Below are 17,772 nucleotides of genomic sequence, written 5' to 3' on the forward strand. Positions count from 1 at the left end.
GAGACTGAAATTTTTTCGAAAGTGAATGGATTGTGAGGTGTTAAACATGCAGACAGGTCATAAGGTCGTGTATAATATGCTTCATGCTACCTATTTGTTTGGAGAAAATAGTGAAAATTTTCGAGTTTGAAGAAATTTGCAAGTTTGAATAGTGAAATGAAACATGAAACATGCTATTTGCTAAATTGACGTGAGGTGATGAAAGAGTTTTGCTGTTTTTGGAGTGTGGGATGGCTTCGAGGCTTGATATTTAATTGAATTTTATTTTTCTTTTGTTTGATTGATTTTAATGAGAATAATTGAGGAAGAAGTTTTGGGGAAATTTTAACGGTTTTTTAAAGTTTGAAAATTGAATGCAAATTTAACGAGGTTTTGAGGTTCAAATTCAAATTTAACGAACTTTTTATTTTCAAATTCAATTTTAACGAATTTTTCCAATTCAAATTCAAACTTAACGAACTTTTTCTGATTCAAATTCAAACTTAACGAACTTTTTCTAATTCAAATTCAAATTTAACGAACTTTTCAAATTCAAATTCAAATTTAACGATGTTTTAAGTCAAAGAAAATGCAAAAAAGCTTTAAAATCATGAATTTTGAATAAATTTCATTCCCACAAAAGAGAAATAGCAAAAATTATTCAGATGACTTTTGTCCGATGACCATTGTATTTCCCCATTCAAGCCATCATTTTGCCTTTGTTCTTAGAATCTTTACATAATCAGCAATACACCGAGAATTTGATTGGCACAAATGTCTATAAATAAACAAAAAATAAGATTCATACCATCCATGCGATAATCTACACGATGATCTTCCACATAATAATATTCAATTCTCAAACAAAAAATATATATATATATATATATAAATATATAAATGTGTATAGAAAAAGAAACACTTTTTTTCTAAAAATTTGTTAACGGTATTTCTGGCATAGTACATCCACAAAAAGCGAGAGAAGAGAAGAAAAGTCTTTTTTTCATGTTGCTGGCTGTAGAAACAGCATTTAAAGAAGTGCTTGAGATGAACTCAATTTTCATTCTCGTCGCTGTGTTGTTTTGGTTATTTTTATAATATTTAAATAGAAATAGCTCAATATAATGTTAAGTAACGTAATAATATGAATATTAATTAGTCAGTTAAAGACATTATTGGCATTATAATTGCATTTTTATGGAAAATTTTAAAATTAATCAAAAATTTCGTAACTGAAATTGATTTTTATTTTAGAAAATTTAATAAAGCTACAATGGAATTGAATGGAACATGGTGTGGCATACTTTGAGGTTATGTAATTATTTTGAGGTTAGATTAATTGAATCGGAGTCATTGTGTTCCTAAATAATTATTATAATGCAGCTGGTTGTTGGGGATTGTTGAAATTACTATGTGGGATTTTGTGGGTTATCTTTGGATTTAAATTCAAATTTGTCATTTTAAGAAAGTTTTGAAATTCAATTTTTAACGAACTTTTGAGATTTGAATTTTTAACGAGCTTTTGAGATTCAAATTTTTAACGAATATTTGAGATTCTAATTTGTAACGAACTTTTGAGATTCGAATTTTTAACGAAAATTCGAGACTCAAATTTGTAATAAATATTTGAGATTTGAATCCATAACGAACATTTAATATTCAAATTTCTTAACGAATATTTAAAATTCAAATTTGTAACGGATATTTGAGATTAAAATTTTTAACGAACTTTTAAAATTCAAACATTTTAACGATCTTTTGAATTTTAAAAATTTTAACGAACTTTTAGAATTCAAGTTTTTGACAAACTTTTTAAGCTTTGAATCTAAAATTCACAAAGCCTCCTTCAATTCTCTCACCTACAGCAATTTATATCCCATAACAAAATGACATAATTAAGATAATTTTAAACGGCTAATTAGTCACTTGATAATGATAAAAATAAAAAATTCCAACACAATAAACTCAATTAAACCCTAAAAATTCTTCCGGGATGTAAACTCAATGTTTTTATTCCATTGTTTATCCATTTCTCTCACTCCTTATAATTCCAGAACCCAAGAAATTCAATGGACTCTTTCATAAATATTCACCCGAAATTATTTGAATGCTCAGTTCTTATTTTTTTTGACAAAAAGAAATATTTATCTGGTTTAATATCCCGCTGGTTTCTTCTTTCTCATCTTCTACACTTCCCTCATGTCTTCTTCTTGATTCTTTTGGATTTATTTTTGTAACATGAACTTTAATGCATCTATTGAGTCCATTGAGGGATTCTAAAGGGTCATGCATCAAAACTGGATTTCTTAATGACCAAATTAGACTTCCATTCATTCACATCCCAAAAGAAATTCCCACAAAACACTCGTAAACACATATAAATTCACAGAAGAGCACATGCGAAACATAACAAGACTTACAGCAACAAGCAACAACAACAACAGTAAGTTATGTGCTAAAACTAGGACATTTGCAAAGAAATTCAATTCCAGATTCAACAGTCGTAAAGTAAATGAAAACCTTTTCACACTTGAAAATTGTTTTGAATTCACCGCTCAACACGGTGAACAATAAAAATGCAATACATGCAAGCATTGACTCTTTACAAGCAACATGTTTTGTGTGCTTTTTTTTCTTCTCTTGCTTGCGTTTTGCTTTGGTGTCTGGGGATGGGAATTTATGTGGAATTTTTGATAGACTTTGAAGATTCATACTTGATTTCAAAAATTCGAAATTATGTCTTCTCAGAAATTCGAAATTATGTCATCTCAGAAATTCGAAATTAGATCATCTCAGTAATTCGAAATTAGATTCTCTCAGAAATCTGAAATTTAATCATCTTAGAAATTTGAAATTATGTTCGTTCAGAAATTCGAAATCACATCCCCTCAGAAATTCGAAATTACATCCTCTCAGAAATTCGAAATTACGTCATCTCAGAAATCATCTCTCAGACATCATCTGAGAGTTACGAAATTGCATCCTCTTAGATATTCAAAATTCCTTCCTTTCAGAAATTCGAAATTCCTCTTCGAAAAATTCAAAAAAAAGCCATTTCAGAAATTCGAAATTTCATCCCCTCAGAAATTCAAAATTACATCCTCTCGGAAATTCGGAAATTTGGAAAATTAAAAGATGTCCATTCCTTGCATTTATGTATATGTCTGTATTTATTCATGAAAATTTTTACAACTTTAATGCTTTGCAAAGATGAATTTCTTCTTTAAAGTTCATGGTTGAATTAATTAAAAGAATTCCGTTTTGTGAAATTTTCACTTCTTCTTGCCTTGTCCATTATTGACTGTTTATTATATTTGGAAGTCTCAGTCTTGTTAATAATATATTAATAATCGAGTAATTAAAAGTTAAAAGGTGTTGTAATTTCCTCACATCACATTCCTACATTCCGTCATTTTCATTTAAATCAATCCGGCATCAGGACATTATTAAAGATGAAAATTTTAATTTATTTATTGTTCAATGAAGCACAATGAGACAGTCATCGACATTTGATGAAGAGATTGAAAAGGAAAGATGAAGAACAAAAAGACCAGAGCTGAACAGAACGAAGAATAAACAAAGTTTCTTGCTTAATTGTTGACATGTGTTAATATTATACAATTTGTTATTCACAATGTGCATTCATGATATTCAAATTTTTGGCATTAATATTTTTCATTCATTTATTAGCTGAATTTTATGAGGTCTGATTGTGATGTATGAGCTTTGGGGTTTTTGTCTTAATTTATTGTCGATGTTCATTAGTTGAATGGATTTGAATTTTTTGTCCAATCATTATTTGAAATTCAATTACAAAACCGTTTAAATTCAAATACTACAAAACTGTTGAAATTCAAATTTTACGAAGGCGTTAAAAATCAATTTCTAATTTTACAAAACCGTTCAAATTTAACAAAACCTTTAGAATTTAAATTTTAAAAAATCGTTAGAAGATTCAAATTTTGCAAAGCCGTTAAATTTCAAATTCTACAAAACCGGTTAAATTCGAATTTTACAAAACCATTTAAATTCTACAAAACCATTTAAGTTCTACAAAACCATTCAAATTCCACAAAACCGTTGAAGTTCAAATTTTACAAAACCGTTAAAATTAAAATCAGAACTAAAATTCTACAAATCAGTTAAAATTCAAATCCTACAAAATTGTTAAAAAATTCAAATCTTACAAAATCGTTAAAATTGAAAATGCGCTCAATACCCAAAACCTGCTGTGGTCCATCAACCTTTCCCAACAAACTTAAAGGATATTTCAAGACAATTGATTAATATTGATATAATCGGACATTCAAACTTGTTTACATTAATAAGAATAAGGTATGCGCGACAGATTTCATGCAGGCACTTTGTCATACGATACCGAATAAAGACACAAAATCAACATCCACAAAAAAATAATAAATGCAACAATGACACTTGTCGAAAAATTCATTTCATTTAGATGTCATGTGCCTGTTTTTGGGCTTTGATCTTCATCACTTTTATTTGAATGAAATGAAAATCGTGCCTTACAAGTAGAGATTTCTGCCATGTCAGCAAATTCCATCCTAATAGTATTTTATTATTGCATGTCAGGCTCATGTCTATAGGCAACATATTGACTTATACTTTCATACTCATTTATAGAGGCTTTAAATGCTCTCCACAAAAAAAAAACCATATGAAATGAACCTCAATAAAAATGTCATGAAACTCATCAAGATGCTGTGTGTATCATACATGCTGCATTTTTCTATCTCTTCAAGATAGTTCAATTCTTGTTCTTATAATTTCTAGATTGCTTCAAGCTAAAAATGCTAATAGGTTTTGGAAAATAGCAAGAGATGCATGTCGTAGTTGAGGAGCTCTGACGTCGATTTAAATTCGGCCCTTAAGCTATTATCATTGAATAATCTTTAATCCATTGCAGATATTTTCGCATCGCATATTGAGTTTAAGTTTATAAATTATAGATGCATAAAAGAAGAAAAATTATGAGACTTTGATCTTTTTCTATATGCTAATAAATTATAATTATGTTCTTCTGTGTCATGCGAGGAATTTGTGTTCTGCTAGAATAGGGAGTGGAATTTGCATGGATTCTATAAATTGCTGGGGTTTCGTGAGGAATTTTTGAGATCTTTTTAGATAATTTTAGATAATATTTTAATAGATTTTTGAGTTTTTAAGCTAGTTTACTCAGAAATTGATCTAAAATTGATCATCTCGGCAATCAAATTTTCTCATCCCGAAACCTAAAATTGGTCATCTCGGTAAACGCATTTTGTCATCTCAGAAAACTGAAATTGATTGAATTTTGCCACCTCAGAAACTATAGTTGATCGAATTTGATCATTTCTGAAACTAAAATTGATCATCTCGGTATTCAAAATTTGTCTTCTCAGAAATTAAAATTGACCAACTCGGTATTCAAGTTTTGTCGTCTCAGAATCTGAAGTAGCTCATCTCAGTACTCAAATTGAGTCATACCATTAGATAATATTGACTATCTCGGCATTCAAACTATGTCATCATAGAAACTATATTTAGTCATCTCGGTAAAAACATTTTGTCATCTCAGAAAACTGAAATTGGTCATTTCGGCATTTGAATTTTGTCATCTTAGAAACTAAAATTGATCTTCCCGGTATTAAAATTTAGTTATCTCAGAAATTACAATCCATCATCTCGGTATTTAAGTTAAGTCATCTCAGATACTAAAATTCTAAAATTGATCATCTCGACATTCAATTTATGTCTCCTCAGAAGCTTAAACTGATCGAATTCGGTCTCCTCAGAAACTAAAAATTGGTCATCTTAGCATTCAAATTGTGTCTCCTCAGAAGCTGAAACATGAACACATATAAGTTTCCCTTCAGAAGCCAAAACACAACCTCTATCACAGTACTCACACACAAAATCTCTCAACATAACCAGACAGAAGTTATGTCAACATAAAGCCTTCAATATCAACATCCAAGAATCTCATGCGTATGGCAAAGAAATATATGCACTAACTCCGTGCGTCTACAAATTATTTTCATTTTATACACAAATTTCAATATATGCACGTTATATTGTTCGATATTATTCAATTTTTCTACAAAGGAATTGACTGCTGATCTGTGTACAATAAATGTACTTTTAAGCATTTAAGAATATTGAGATTGCTACTATTTGATATGAAAAAAAAAAAATGTAAATCCTTGAGAACAGACTTACTCTTTTATCTATAAGCACTTTTATTCTTATACTTTGTTGTACATTAACATGTCACACACTGACTTTGACTATGTAAATTCTTTTTTTATGTCTATTGATTTGCTGTTTTGCACATGTATTGCATTTTTATGTGATCTGGATATAATGTACATTTATACCGCCATTTACAACAATGCCAAAGTGATCGTTGGATTTGGATAAAAGAAAATGAGAATCAGTTCTTATGCATTGGACAATACATAGTCAGAATAAATAATAAACCACATGGATTCACATAATTATCGTCTCATATATAAATATATTCTTATTCTGCATAAAGAGACTCCATTCATTGTGTATTTGGCAGGATTATTTAGTACGACTCGTACGCCTTGCATGTTCTAACAACTAAGTAAGAAATATTGCTTGTCTTGTAGGTGGATCCTTTCATTTAAAAAAATGACATTTATTATTATTATTTTTTCCCCTTAAGGCCAATTCCTACCTTGGTGCATTGTCACGTGATTTCTCTGTAAGAAATTGTTTGTCGAGAGGTGGAAACTTTTGGATTTGCTACTGTCTTTTGTGGATAATGTGAATTATTTTACAGTTGACATGCCTGCTTGAGGGTTAATTTATGGAGTGGATGAACATTGAACCCACGTTATGTTAATGAATCGTTGCTGGATTAACTTAGAGTGAGAAATGTCTTTTAACGGTTTTGTAGAATTTGAATTGAAATATTTTTGAAGAGCCTGAATTGTATCGGTCTTGTAGAATTTGAATTGTAACGGTTTTGTAGAGTTTGAATTAAATCGGTCTTGTAGAATTTAAATTGTATCGGTTTTGTAGAATTTGAATTGCAACGGTTCTGTAGAGTTTAAAGTGCAACAATTTTGTGAAATTTGAATTTCAACTGTTTTTTATTGCATCAATAACTGCTCAAACCTCAAAGAATCAAACTCATATCCCCCAAAAATACCACACAAGTATCCATCTCTCGAATAATTCCGATTAACAAAAATATTGTTCAGCCTTCAATGAATGTTGACAATTAGCCGAATTGATTTTTTTTTTTTGTATTTTAACTCTCTTCTTTTTATCCCTTTTTCGTATCCCCCCGTCTTAGCGGAGCCACTTTGTTAGTGATTTTTATTTTTCATAATAATAATTTTTTTAACGCATATGAGAAGAACAAAAATTGCATAATCAAAACAAATAAATTTAAGGCTTTCTTTTACATATATCCATAAAAAAGAGATTTTTTACTGTAAAAAAATTTGAATGCGGCCCTTATTCGCTATAACAGACAATAAGCGAAAAAATATATATATTAAAATACAAAATAAAACTGGAATCAAGTGAGAGAGAAACCGATAAAAATTGTGAAATGCCAAAATATTGTTTAAATTGGTTATTACAAATTGCAGGGAATATTTCATGTCAAAATAACGTTTTATACATTCAGACTAATACAGTATAAAATATTTTATGACTTATGAGGTGTATTGCTGTTTATTTTTTTGGGGGAACAAGATGAATAGATGCATTAGGCTGATAATTATGACGCATTTTAAAAAGAAAAATATAACGGCTTTTTGGGATTTAAATTCCGGGGCAAGCAACAAAGTTTCTCCACTTCAAAAAGTATTTTGCAATTTTCTCTTTATTTAATCTATTTTAACATCTGAAATGTGTCCAAAAGCCTTCACTGAAATGGCAAAAGTCAGTCACAATCAACATAAACATTCCATATTGTCTACATTTTGATCAATCACTGAAAAAATATTTCACTAACCCAGCCTGTCAAAATATTCAATTTTTATCTCATTTCTAAAGCTCAAAAATTAATCGCAAACTAATGATTGAAAGGCATAAAAAATTTAAAATGAGCCATTCCAAATATATTTCATTTTATGATCGATTTAAAAGCTTCGCACCCTTTCGAATATGCTTAACAATTTCAACAATAACAGATGAAAAAAATATAAATATTAATAAACCTTATTTCAAGTCGTTAAATGCTTCAATATCTACACGATACGAGCTCATTTCCCACAATCAACATTGCTAAAGGAAATAAGAAACTTGGAGCAATTTAATTCGATTCTGTTATTTCCAAAATATATAAAAAATTTACTTGAGTGAATTGAAAGTTTTTCATTCTTTAACGAGTTTGAAGCAATAAGCAGAAATGCAATTCGCTTAAAGATTTAAAGTTTGTCGTCATTTAATTGTGCAACAAAGCGTAATTTATTATCTGCTGATATGAATGCGATTTTAAGAAAATTTATTGCAAAGTCCATCTCATTTCAGCCTTACAATTTTTATATTTTAAGCGAGAGAGTTGAAAGGAAAAGAAATTAAGTCGATCGGAGGTTGAATTTATCGAAAATGTTAATGAAGAGATCGTTTATGCAACAAAATATTCTAGATTGTAATTTTAGACTAGTGTTGGGTATTCAATGGAGATCAATCGGCAGTTTTGTAGCTTGACTTGTGAAATTCGAGAGAAATTTGAATGATTTGACAAAATTATATGAATTTTACCGGATATTTAGCATTTAAATTTGATTTGATGCAATTTAATCCAAAGTCAATGATGACTCCTCACTTCGAAAAGTTTTTCTTGATTATTTCATAAACTAACGAATAATTATTCGCAAATCAAATTAAATATTGTACAAAAATGTGGCAAGAGTGGATAGCAATTGACTCTTGAACATTTAAAGCCTTTAAAGGAAGATAAATTTGAAGATTTTAAGTTGAAAAAACCACGTGGTTTTTGAATTTTTTTTAATATTCTGAAAAAAAGGGGAAAAATCTTATATTTTTCGATATAAATTGACAAACATCGTCAAATTCAATTAAAATAAATCATAAAATGCAGCAAAGCCTTTCAAATCCGTCTCCAATCGGTCAAGAGCTCAACCTTCAACATTCCACAATTCCGACATCTGAACTTCACAACTTCACTCTTAATCCCTGACTTAAAAGATTATTCTCTACATTTTTATATATTTTTTTCACTAACTCGAACATTGTGGTCGATCGACAGTACATAAAAATTGCGTTTGAACTATGCAAAACAAGTATAACCACTTAAGTTGATCGATGGAGCTTTTGTGACGTTGATTTATTTTTTTTTTCTTCTCTTCTCTCAGTCGATATATTTTTTTTATTAATGCAAAATAAAGAAGTTTATAGACTGTTTATTTACTTACTTATTTATTGATATGCTGCTGTATTATTGAACATTATTAAATATATGAAAATTTATTTCGAGAGATGCTTAATGAAATTGTCTGTGGACTTTATTATTGGATGGTAGATAACTTTATCAATGCTTGGTGATTATTTAGCTGACAAGAGTTATGTAAAAGAGTTGGGAAAACAATAAGTCTGTGGATATGTGGAATGTATTTGTCGATCGGCTCATAATGAAATGCTGCATTGTTGACGTCATGTTGCCATGTTTCTACCATGTTGCCATGTTGCTGTCATGTTGTCGTCATGTTGCCAAATTGTCGATATGTTGTCATTTTGTCGTTATGTTGCATTGTTGCCGTCATGTTGCCATGTTGATGTAATGTTGTCATGTTGCTGTCATGTTGCCATGTTGCTGTCATTTTGCTATGTTGTCGTAATATTGCAGTCATGTTGCCATGTTGGTGTCACGTTGCCATATCGTCATGTTTCTATGTAGCCATGTTGCCATGTTGTCGTCATGTTGCATTGTTGTCGTCATGTTGCCATGTAGCCATGTTGTCGTCATGTTGCTCCTCATGGCGACAAAGTGACAATAAAGATGTGTTTTTTTTGAATACATAGACAATCTTTGGACGCAGTGCATCCAAAAAAGCATCAAGTTTGCCTCCCTGATCATTCATTCAGCTTCTAACTTCTTATTTTCATCAAATTAACATTGTGCATTATGAATTTTTCATGATCCAACCTATAATTTGCATAATTTTGCTATCAAAACTTGACTCCCTTAAAAAATCAGTTAAAAAAAGCCTTTTCAAGTCAAACAATTTTTTGTGATGAATCTTTACAAGTTAATTGTCTTTAATTTGTTGTATTTTCTCGTCGACTCAACGTTGTGTTTTGAGAAACGCAATAAACTCAACAAAAAAGGTAAAACCTTTCAAGCCATCAGCTTCTTTAGTATTTAAATTTCTGAAAAAGAAACGCAAATTTTCATCTCGATCATCATGCAGTCCAAAAAATACAGAATAAGAGAAGAAAATTAAATAAGAAACATCACTAAAAAAAATTGATCCATAGCCGATAAGTTAATGATTTGAAGCGGTGCAGCTTATATTTGAAACAAAAGCATCAAAAAAAGAGCACAAAAATTTTGTAGCAAAAATGAAAAACCTTTTTGAGGAGCCTTAAGCTATGAACGATGTAAGAGAAATGAGAGAATTCTGTTTATAATTTTCTTCATCTTCACGTTTATTAAAAAAAACGAATATGTGTATACGCTCTAAGCAACTTCATAAAAATGCCTTCTTTATTCTTCTTTTACAAAATAATTGTTCCCTTCCAATATTTCAATCTGATGAATTCAAATGAATCGTTTCCCCCCATCTCTCTCTCACTCACTCGTTTCCCCCCTGAAAACTTTCCATGCAAATAAGAATGATCGCAAAGTCACTATAGAATTTAGGGTATATGCAAAAATATATATAACATAAAAACAACACAATAAATTACAAGACGAGAAAAACCACACCAGAAATATGCGACATTACAAAATAACAAATTGAATGCTCCACAAATACATATCTTCTTTTGCCGCATTTGCAATAAAACAACAGTGGTAAAAAGGAATAAAAATAAAGAAGACTAAAAAGATTGACAAGTTTGAAAGTCGTGGGTGGTGGGTGGATAAAGCGCATTTTTAAGGAAGTACGCCTAGTATAATATCAACACAGACAACAATGTTGCAAGTTTTCCAGTGAAAATTCAAAATTCAAAGTGATAATCCGTTAAAAATTCAAATTTTTGTTCCGGAAAAATCTTTACTTCGAAAAGTTTTTCTCAAAATTTTCACATTTAGTAAAATGTTAAGATAAATGTTTTTATGCCATTTTGTAGAAAAAAGTGGCAAGGATTAATCACTAAAAGATTTTAAAACAATATCTTCTTAATTTTCGAAATAATCAGCTAAAACTTTAACCTCAAAAATCACGTGGTTTTCAATTTTTCACAAAATATCATAAGACAGTCAGTCACAAACTGCTCACTCAATCCCATTTACAACAATTTCAAGCTTACCCCGAAAAAAATTGTCCAAAGACATAAAAGACATAAGAAAATCAAATGCATTCAGCGAGTCTTCCTTTATGTATGAACTTATGTCACCGTATGTCGCGATAAGAATCTTCATACTCACCTCAATCAAATAATGAGTGCATGCATACAAAAATTGTCATCATAACTTACAATACTGTTCTTCAACCAAACAAATTCTCGAAAAAAACAACCAAACGGCAATGGGCACGGTGCACGTATCCATCATGCAAGTCAGGCAAAAGAAGATGGTAAGAAGAATATATAAAAAAGTGCTGTTATGTCGAGGAGAGAAAAAAGAGAGATCTTCATATGATGGCATCAAAATAACATTATATCCGTTCCACGAAATATTTTTATATATATACATATATGCATATACACAAAAATATGTATCGGAGATTTGTGGTTTGCACCGAACGCATAAATTAAAAGTAAGCACTAACAGAACAAAAAAAAAGATATGTGAATCGTTCAGAGCATGTGGTTGTCTCTCGTTTTGGACAGAATCATTTACGATTTCATTTCTGTGTTATTTTTATTTACTTTTTTGTTTCTGGGTAGAATTTGATCTTTGGAATGATAGATAGGCATTAATAGATCAAATTTCATGATATATGAGAGCTTTATTGAGCGATGTTTACATTAAGATAGGCTTAAAATGCAGTTATGATTGTAAATTTGGTTATCTACTATCTAGTGGTGTCGTTTATGTCATTATGGCGATCATGTGTCGTAATTACATTTTCACACAGATTAAATAAGGTTGGAATTCCATTTGGTGTGATGATTTGTGAGGTTGGATGGGAATTTTGGGATTGGAGATGGGTATAAAGGCTTAAAAATGCATTTTGGATGTTTAAGTTTGGGTTATTAGCTTCTAGGATTGAGTAGATTAGAGTATATTGTCAGGTAGTTCTGTTTAGAGCTTTAAGATCGGAGCACTTATAGATCAGGCATCCAACTAGCTTAATCAAGATGAATTTCCGATTTTCGCATCAGAAATCGATACTTTTATGTCTAAAAAGTCAAATTTGAGGCAACAATCCCAAAATTCTATCAATCTACCCAACAGCAACTGATTAACATTCCAAATCATCAACAATTCCTCCCAAAAACCCAAAATTCAGCCAACAACCTCAACAGCCGTCCATATTCACACAACGTCATAAACGAACATGAATCGCATCTCATTTAAAGCTCATTCGCTTCCTACAAATGACAACAAGGCGCATTACTTTGTACACATCCACTAAAAATGACTAACAATCATCCACGAACCTTAATCCCCAACTCATTTTTCCTTCATGGCATTAATTATCAACATTTCGGAAATTATCAAAAAAAAGAGTATATCCAAAAATAAATGAACAGAATGATGAATTTTCGCATGCTGTATGAAATGAATTGCACATTAAATCATAAATAAGTGAAATGAAGAAGAGAAAAAAAAATCTCTCACTGAATATTGTGTGCATTAGCCGGAGCAACGGGGCCCATTGTGTGTGCCTTCGTTTAATTCCATTCAGAATTAAATGGAATATTTATACTTGATGTGTTGTTCATTTGTTCATGAGAATTGATAAGCATCAAAAAAAAAATTGTTCCTGTACGAATTAAAAGCATGCTAACCGTGAAAATTCATTTTTCATGTCCTCCTGCACGCCTCGTAACTGATATTTCGGATGATTTTTTTGCGTCATAAATGCTTTTCTTGCTGTATGATTAATATCTCAGATTTTACACTCTTGACACACACCGAAAAAAGTAAAAAAATAAAGAGTATTCTGCCTTAATGGTAACTGGCTTGAGAACGAGATGCGAAAAATTGGAGTTGAAGATTCGGACTTTTGGGTGGAATTAAGGTTGAAGCGCATTGTTGGATGAAAATGCATTTAACGGACTTTTTTTGAATTTTAACGAAACTTAACGAATGTTTTTTGAATTTTAACGAAATTTAACTGAAGTTTTTTGAATTTTATGAGCTTATTTGAATTTTAACGACTTTTTTGCTTCAAACTTAACGAAACTTAACGAAACTTTCAAATTTTAACGTATTTTGCTACTTTATGAAATCTGGTAACTTTGTAATCATTTCTCAAGACTTCCTACTGCATCCAGCCACTCAATGCCTCCAATCTGTCCATCCAATGCTTATCCATCCATAAATTCAGCTCAAAAAAATTCTTTCCATGCAATTTGCGGTACAAAAATCTTTTCTTTTCTTTGACTTCACAACATACGTAATAAATTGCACCAAGAGCTCACACAAAGTAAAGTGATAAGAATCCATTAAAATATTTGCTCACAGCAGAATAAAACAAGACATAGCAGTAAAGTGTTAAATATACACAAAAATCAGCAAATGACAAATGTATTTCATTAGTCAAATGGTCAAAAGTTCTTCTTAAAGTTGGCCATAAAGGGAATCATTTTTTTGTGAAATTTTATGGATGTTGCAGGAAATGTTGTTAATTTTTCTTGATATTGTGTGAGATTGGAGGTCAGCAGAGAATGTTGCTTGATTTGATCCCCAAAATAAGCCATTCTAACCTCAATTTTCATCCAGAAACAGCTTAACTCATTACAATCTTGTAACCATCAATCTTACCTTCTTAAAGTTTCATTCCTTTAAGATAAATCCACAATATCAAGCCCTGAAATGACAGCAGGTTAAAAAGGATTCATTAGCACAATCTTCGGCTTCTTTTTTACACACTTAATGCTCTTGAGAAATTTTGGTTCTTTTTTTTCTTCAAATATTTTAAATGAAAAATGACTTTTTTCCTTCATCAATATACGTCCACATACTCATGGTGGTAGTTGAGGTCAATCCAAAAAATAAATTTTTAACAAGATTGAAGATGATTTTTTATGCCTTTTGATCATCCACGGATGTTTAAATGTTCTCCGAAAAAAATAAGATGAAGAAATTTATGAACAGTTAGATTTGACACCTTTGATCTCTTACAATTGAAAGCATTATGGGATGATATAACTGAGCATCAAATAAGGCCTTGTTGATTGAGCATCAACAAAAAATAATAATAATAATTTTTATGGACAATTATGTGATGAGATTTTTGAGTTTTGATTATGTAGTGATTTATTGAAAATGCTGTGATGCTGTAAATTGATTTCTTTGAGTTTTTTGGTACTTGGATGTGTCAAATTGGGTTTTAAGAGTTGTGCTCACGATTGTAGATCAAGAATTCGCAAAAAGTTTGATGATTTAGGACAGCATTAAAGAGATATTAGTGTCTGAAAATGCGATATGGGAAGTCCATGAGAAAATATATTGGCTAATCCAAAGTCAATCATGTGAAAACTTTTTCTTATATTTTTGGCTATTTTGCAAGCTTTTTATGGTTTTGGTTCCTAAATTCATGCTTGCTCTCACTTTTTCTACAAATCTCTACAATAATTTGTCAATGTAGACCTTCAACCAATGAAATAATCAACCTCAAAAATGCGAGATGGTAAAATTCACCCAAAAAAAGAAATAATCCAATATAAATCATGCATATCCACAAAACAAAGCAAAACATTAAACAATTTTACGGCATTATCTCATATTCATGCTTAATTTCATGTCGTGACGCTCATAAAATGTGACAATTACAATAAATAAAAATCCACACAGTTCAATGGTCCAAGCAGTAAATCATTCATATTCATAATTTCCAAAGAAATACTTTTAACGTGTGCGGTTTTCCAAATCTTTTACAACAGCAAAACTATATTAAATCTAAGGCAATAGTGCCTTTGTGGAAATTCAAACAATAAAGTCAATCGCCCATCTCGATTCTTTTCACATTTCTATCTTTGTAATAAGTTAAAGTTTCTTGTCATTTCTCTATTATCCACCTAATATTAAATGTATGAAGGAGAGATGTATATAGAAATAGATGCAGAGATGTAGTGTGGGTGAGACATGAGCCAGGGGGAGGGTCATGAGCCTCATACCTACTTCGTCGGTCGTTGGATCAGCTGTAATCCATGGATTCTCTCAGTTGGTGTCTAAAACTGGCTCTATAGCTGGCTAACCTTCGTCAATTATGCACAGAATCTCTTTAAACTCATAGACACACTTCTAACTACATCTCTGAACAAATGAGTAATGAATAGCCATAGAGCTATTGCGTAGTTCATCTCAAAAAGTGTAAGTAACGGAATTTCATCTTCTTTTTCTTCCAAAAAATATCTTTACAGCTCAATTAATGTTTCAAAAAATGAATTTCTTTAATCTTGTTTTCTCATTTTCGCTCTTCAAAATCACTGGTATTTAAGGTTCAACACATAGACAGTACACAATAATAATTGAGATTCTTGGCCTTTTATTTTTAGAAACAAATTGTTTGTTTAAAGAGCGGCATAAAGTCAATATGTGTCATCACAAATCAGATTATTCATAATTCTGTAGATTATACCTGAAAAACAGTCTTAAATATCCTACTGTCATTAATATTTATTCTTTTTTACGCTCGGTTCATTCCTTTTCCTTCTATATCGAATAAGGAATTACAACACAAGTGAGAATATAGCCTTAATTATAGACATTTTAAAATTATTAATGAACTGAACACCTTCAAAACTGATCATTAAACAATCAAAACTAATTTCTTATACAATCGATAAGTTCTTTGGAAGAATGGAATGGAAATTGTGAATTGCGAAAAGAGTAAGCGAGTTGGATAAACAATTTATAACAATTTTGTTATCTGTGCCTTCTTTTTATGTTCCTTTAGCTTTTTTTCTTGAGATAATATTATACAATAATAATTATTAAAACTGCCGCAAAGAGATGGGGAATAAAAATGCTTATGATGTCGTGGAGTTAGCGGGATAAGACTGGATGATGTGGTTTTGGGTAGCTCATTGACTGTGTTGAAGAAGAAGTTGGATTATTCGAGTATTTAGTATGAGTTTATTTATAAAAGTTATTGTGAATGATTCTTGCCACTTTTTTCTACAAATTAAGCTACTTAGCAATGCATAAATGCAGCTAGATTTAGTAAAATTGCAAAAATACTTTTCGAGGTGGAGAAAATTTCACCATTTTGATTTTTGAATTTCAAAAAACCGTTAAATTTTTCGATTTTGAATTTTGAATTCTTAGACTTTTTCATCAAAGATTTAAGCATTTAGTAGAGTCTAGTAACAAAAATAAGCCAACATAACCTCAAGAAATACAGAAATCAATCTTTAACTACTCAAACCAAACGAAAATTCCAAAAAAATCGCCACTTACATCATCACTTTAACTCATACTTAAAGGAAACAAAAGCAAGAGTCAATCAGAATGTTATTGGCGCTTGGTCGAGCACCACAAATAAATTATATAAATATATCACAAGAGAGGAGAAGAAAATAAACTCCTGGCAAACAGCTATGGATGTATGGAAGTGACCAAACATGAAAAATGTTCATTTTCGATACACTAAAGCTTGCAAAAAAATTAAAAGTTGGAAGGAATAAAAAGAAAAATTAAAAAGAGTCATAATTCAGTTTATTTTTGCTACTGGCAATATTTGAAACACATTAAACAAAATAAAGAGAACGATAAAGAAGCACACAATTTTTGTGTATAGTTGTTGCTCAATTTTTTTTTATTTTTTGGGTACCTCCATCTCAGGGATGGGTTAAAAACACCTCGAATGAATTGCGAATGTTTTTTATCAATGCATCACAATCTCCTTACCATACCTTTGCTGCTGTTGCTGCAATGTTTTTCAAATAATATTGTGTATAAAAAAGGAGAAAGAAAACCTTGAGAGTGGCATTATGATCGTGAAAGAAAAGAGAGTACAAAAAGTATATATTTTATGGGAGTTTTCATGACTTTCAAATGAATTCATAAATTAATCAAAAAAATGTTATTTTGAAGGAAAATTTAAAAGATTTTTTTGTTGGTCGAATAATTGATCGATATCGGATCGATTAAGTTGATGTAATTTATTTGGCTATTTGGATGGTATTGCTTCATTTTTTGGGTGATTTTTGTGAATTTATTTGAGGTTATTTAGATGAATTTTAGGTTAATGCATGATTGTCCGAACCTGGGATCAGCTTTTTGATAAACTTATTTATTTGATTGCTTGCTATTCCTTGCTTACCTACTTATTTTCCTGCAAATCTCGATGTCGACTCAGATTTGGCATGGAAACCTCGACTAAAGTTAACTCGACTTCTTATAAAATTCGAGCTTGAAGTCAAGCTCTGCTCTTCTGTTTTGAATGTGGATGGCATTTGAAACTGCAACATTGTCTAGCTTTACTACTTTAGTATACTAAATAT

The 17,772-nt window shown here is 30.5% G+C and overlaps 1 protein-coding gene across 1 annotated transcript in view; it reads left to right on the forward strand.

The window, feature by feature from the left end:
* The window catches only part of ft (cadherin-related tumor suppressor fat), a 146,290-nt gene that overhangs the window by 64,384 nt on the left and 64,134 nt on the right, over nt 1–17,772 (forward strand). The gene's annotated exons all lie outside the window — the stretch shown is intronic.

The sequence above is a fragment of the Chironomus tepperi genome, unplaced genomic scaffold (genome assembly GCF_022539635.2).
Source record: "Chironomus tepperi strain 1889 unplaced genomic scaffold, CSIRO-AGI_Ctep_v1 contig_67, whole genome shotgun sequence".
In the NCBI taxonomy this organism is placed as follows: domain Eukaryota; kingdom Metazoa; phylum Arthropoda; class Insecta; order Diptera; family Chironomidae; genus Chironomus; species Chironomus tepperi.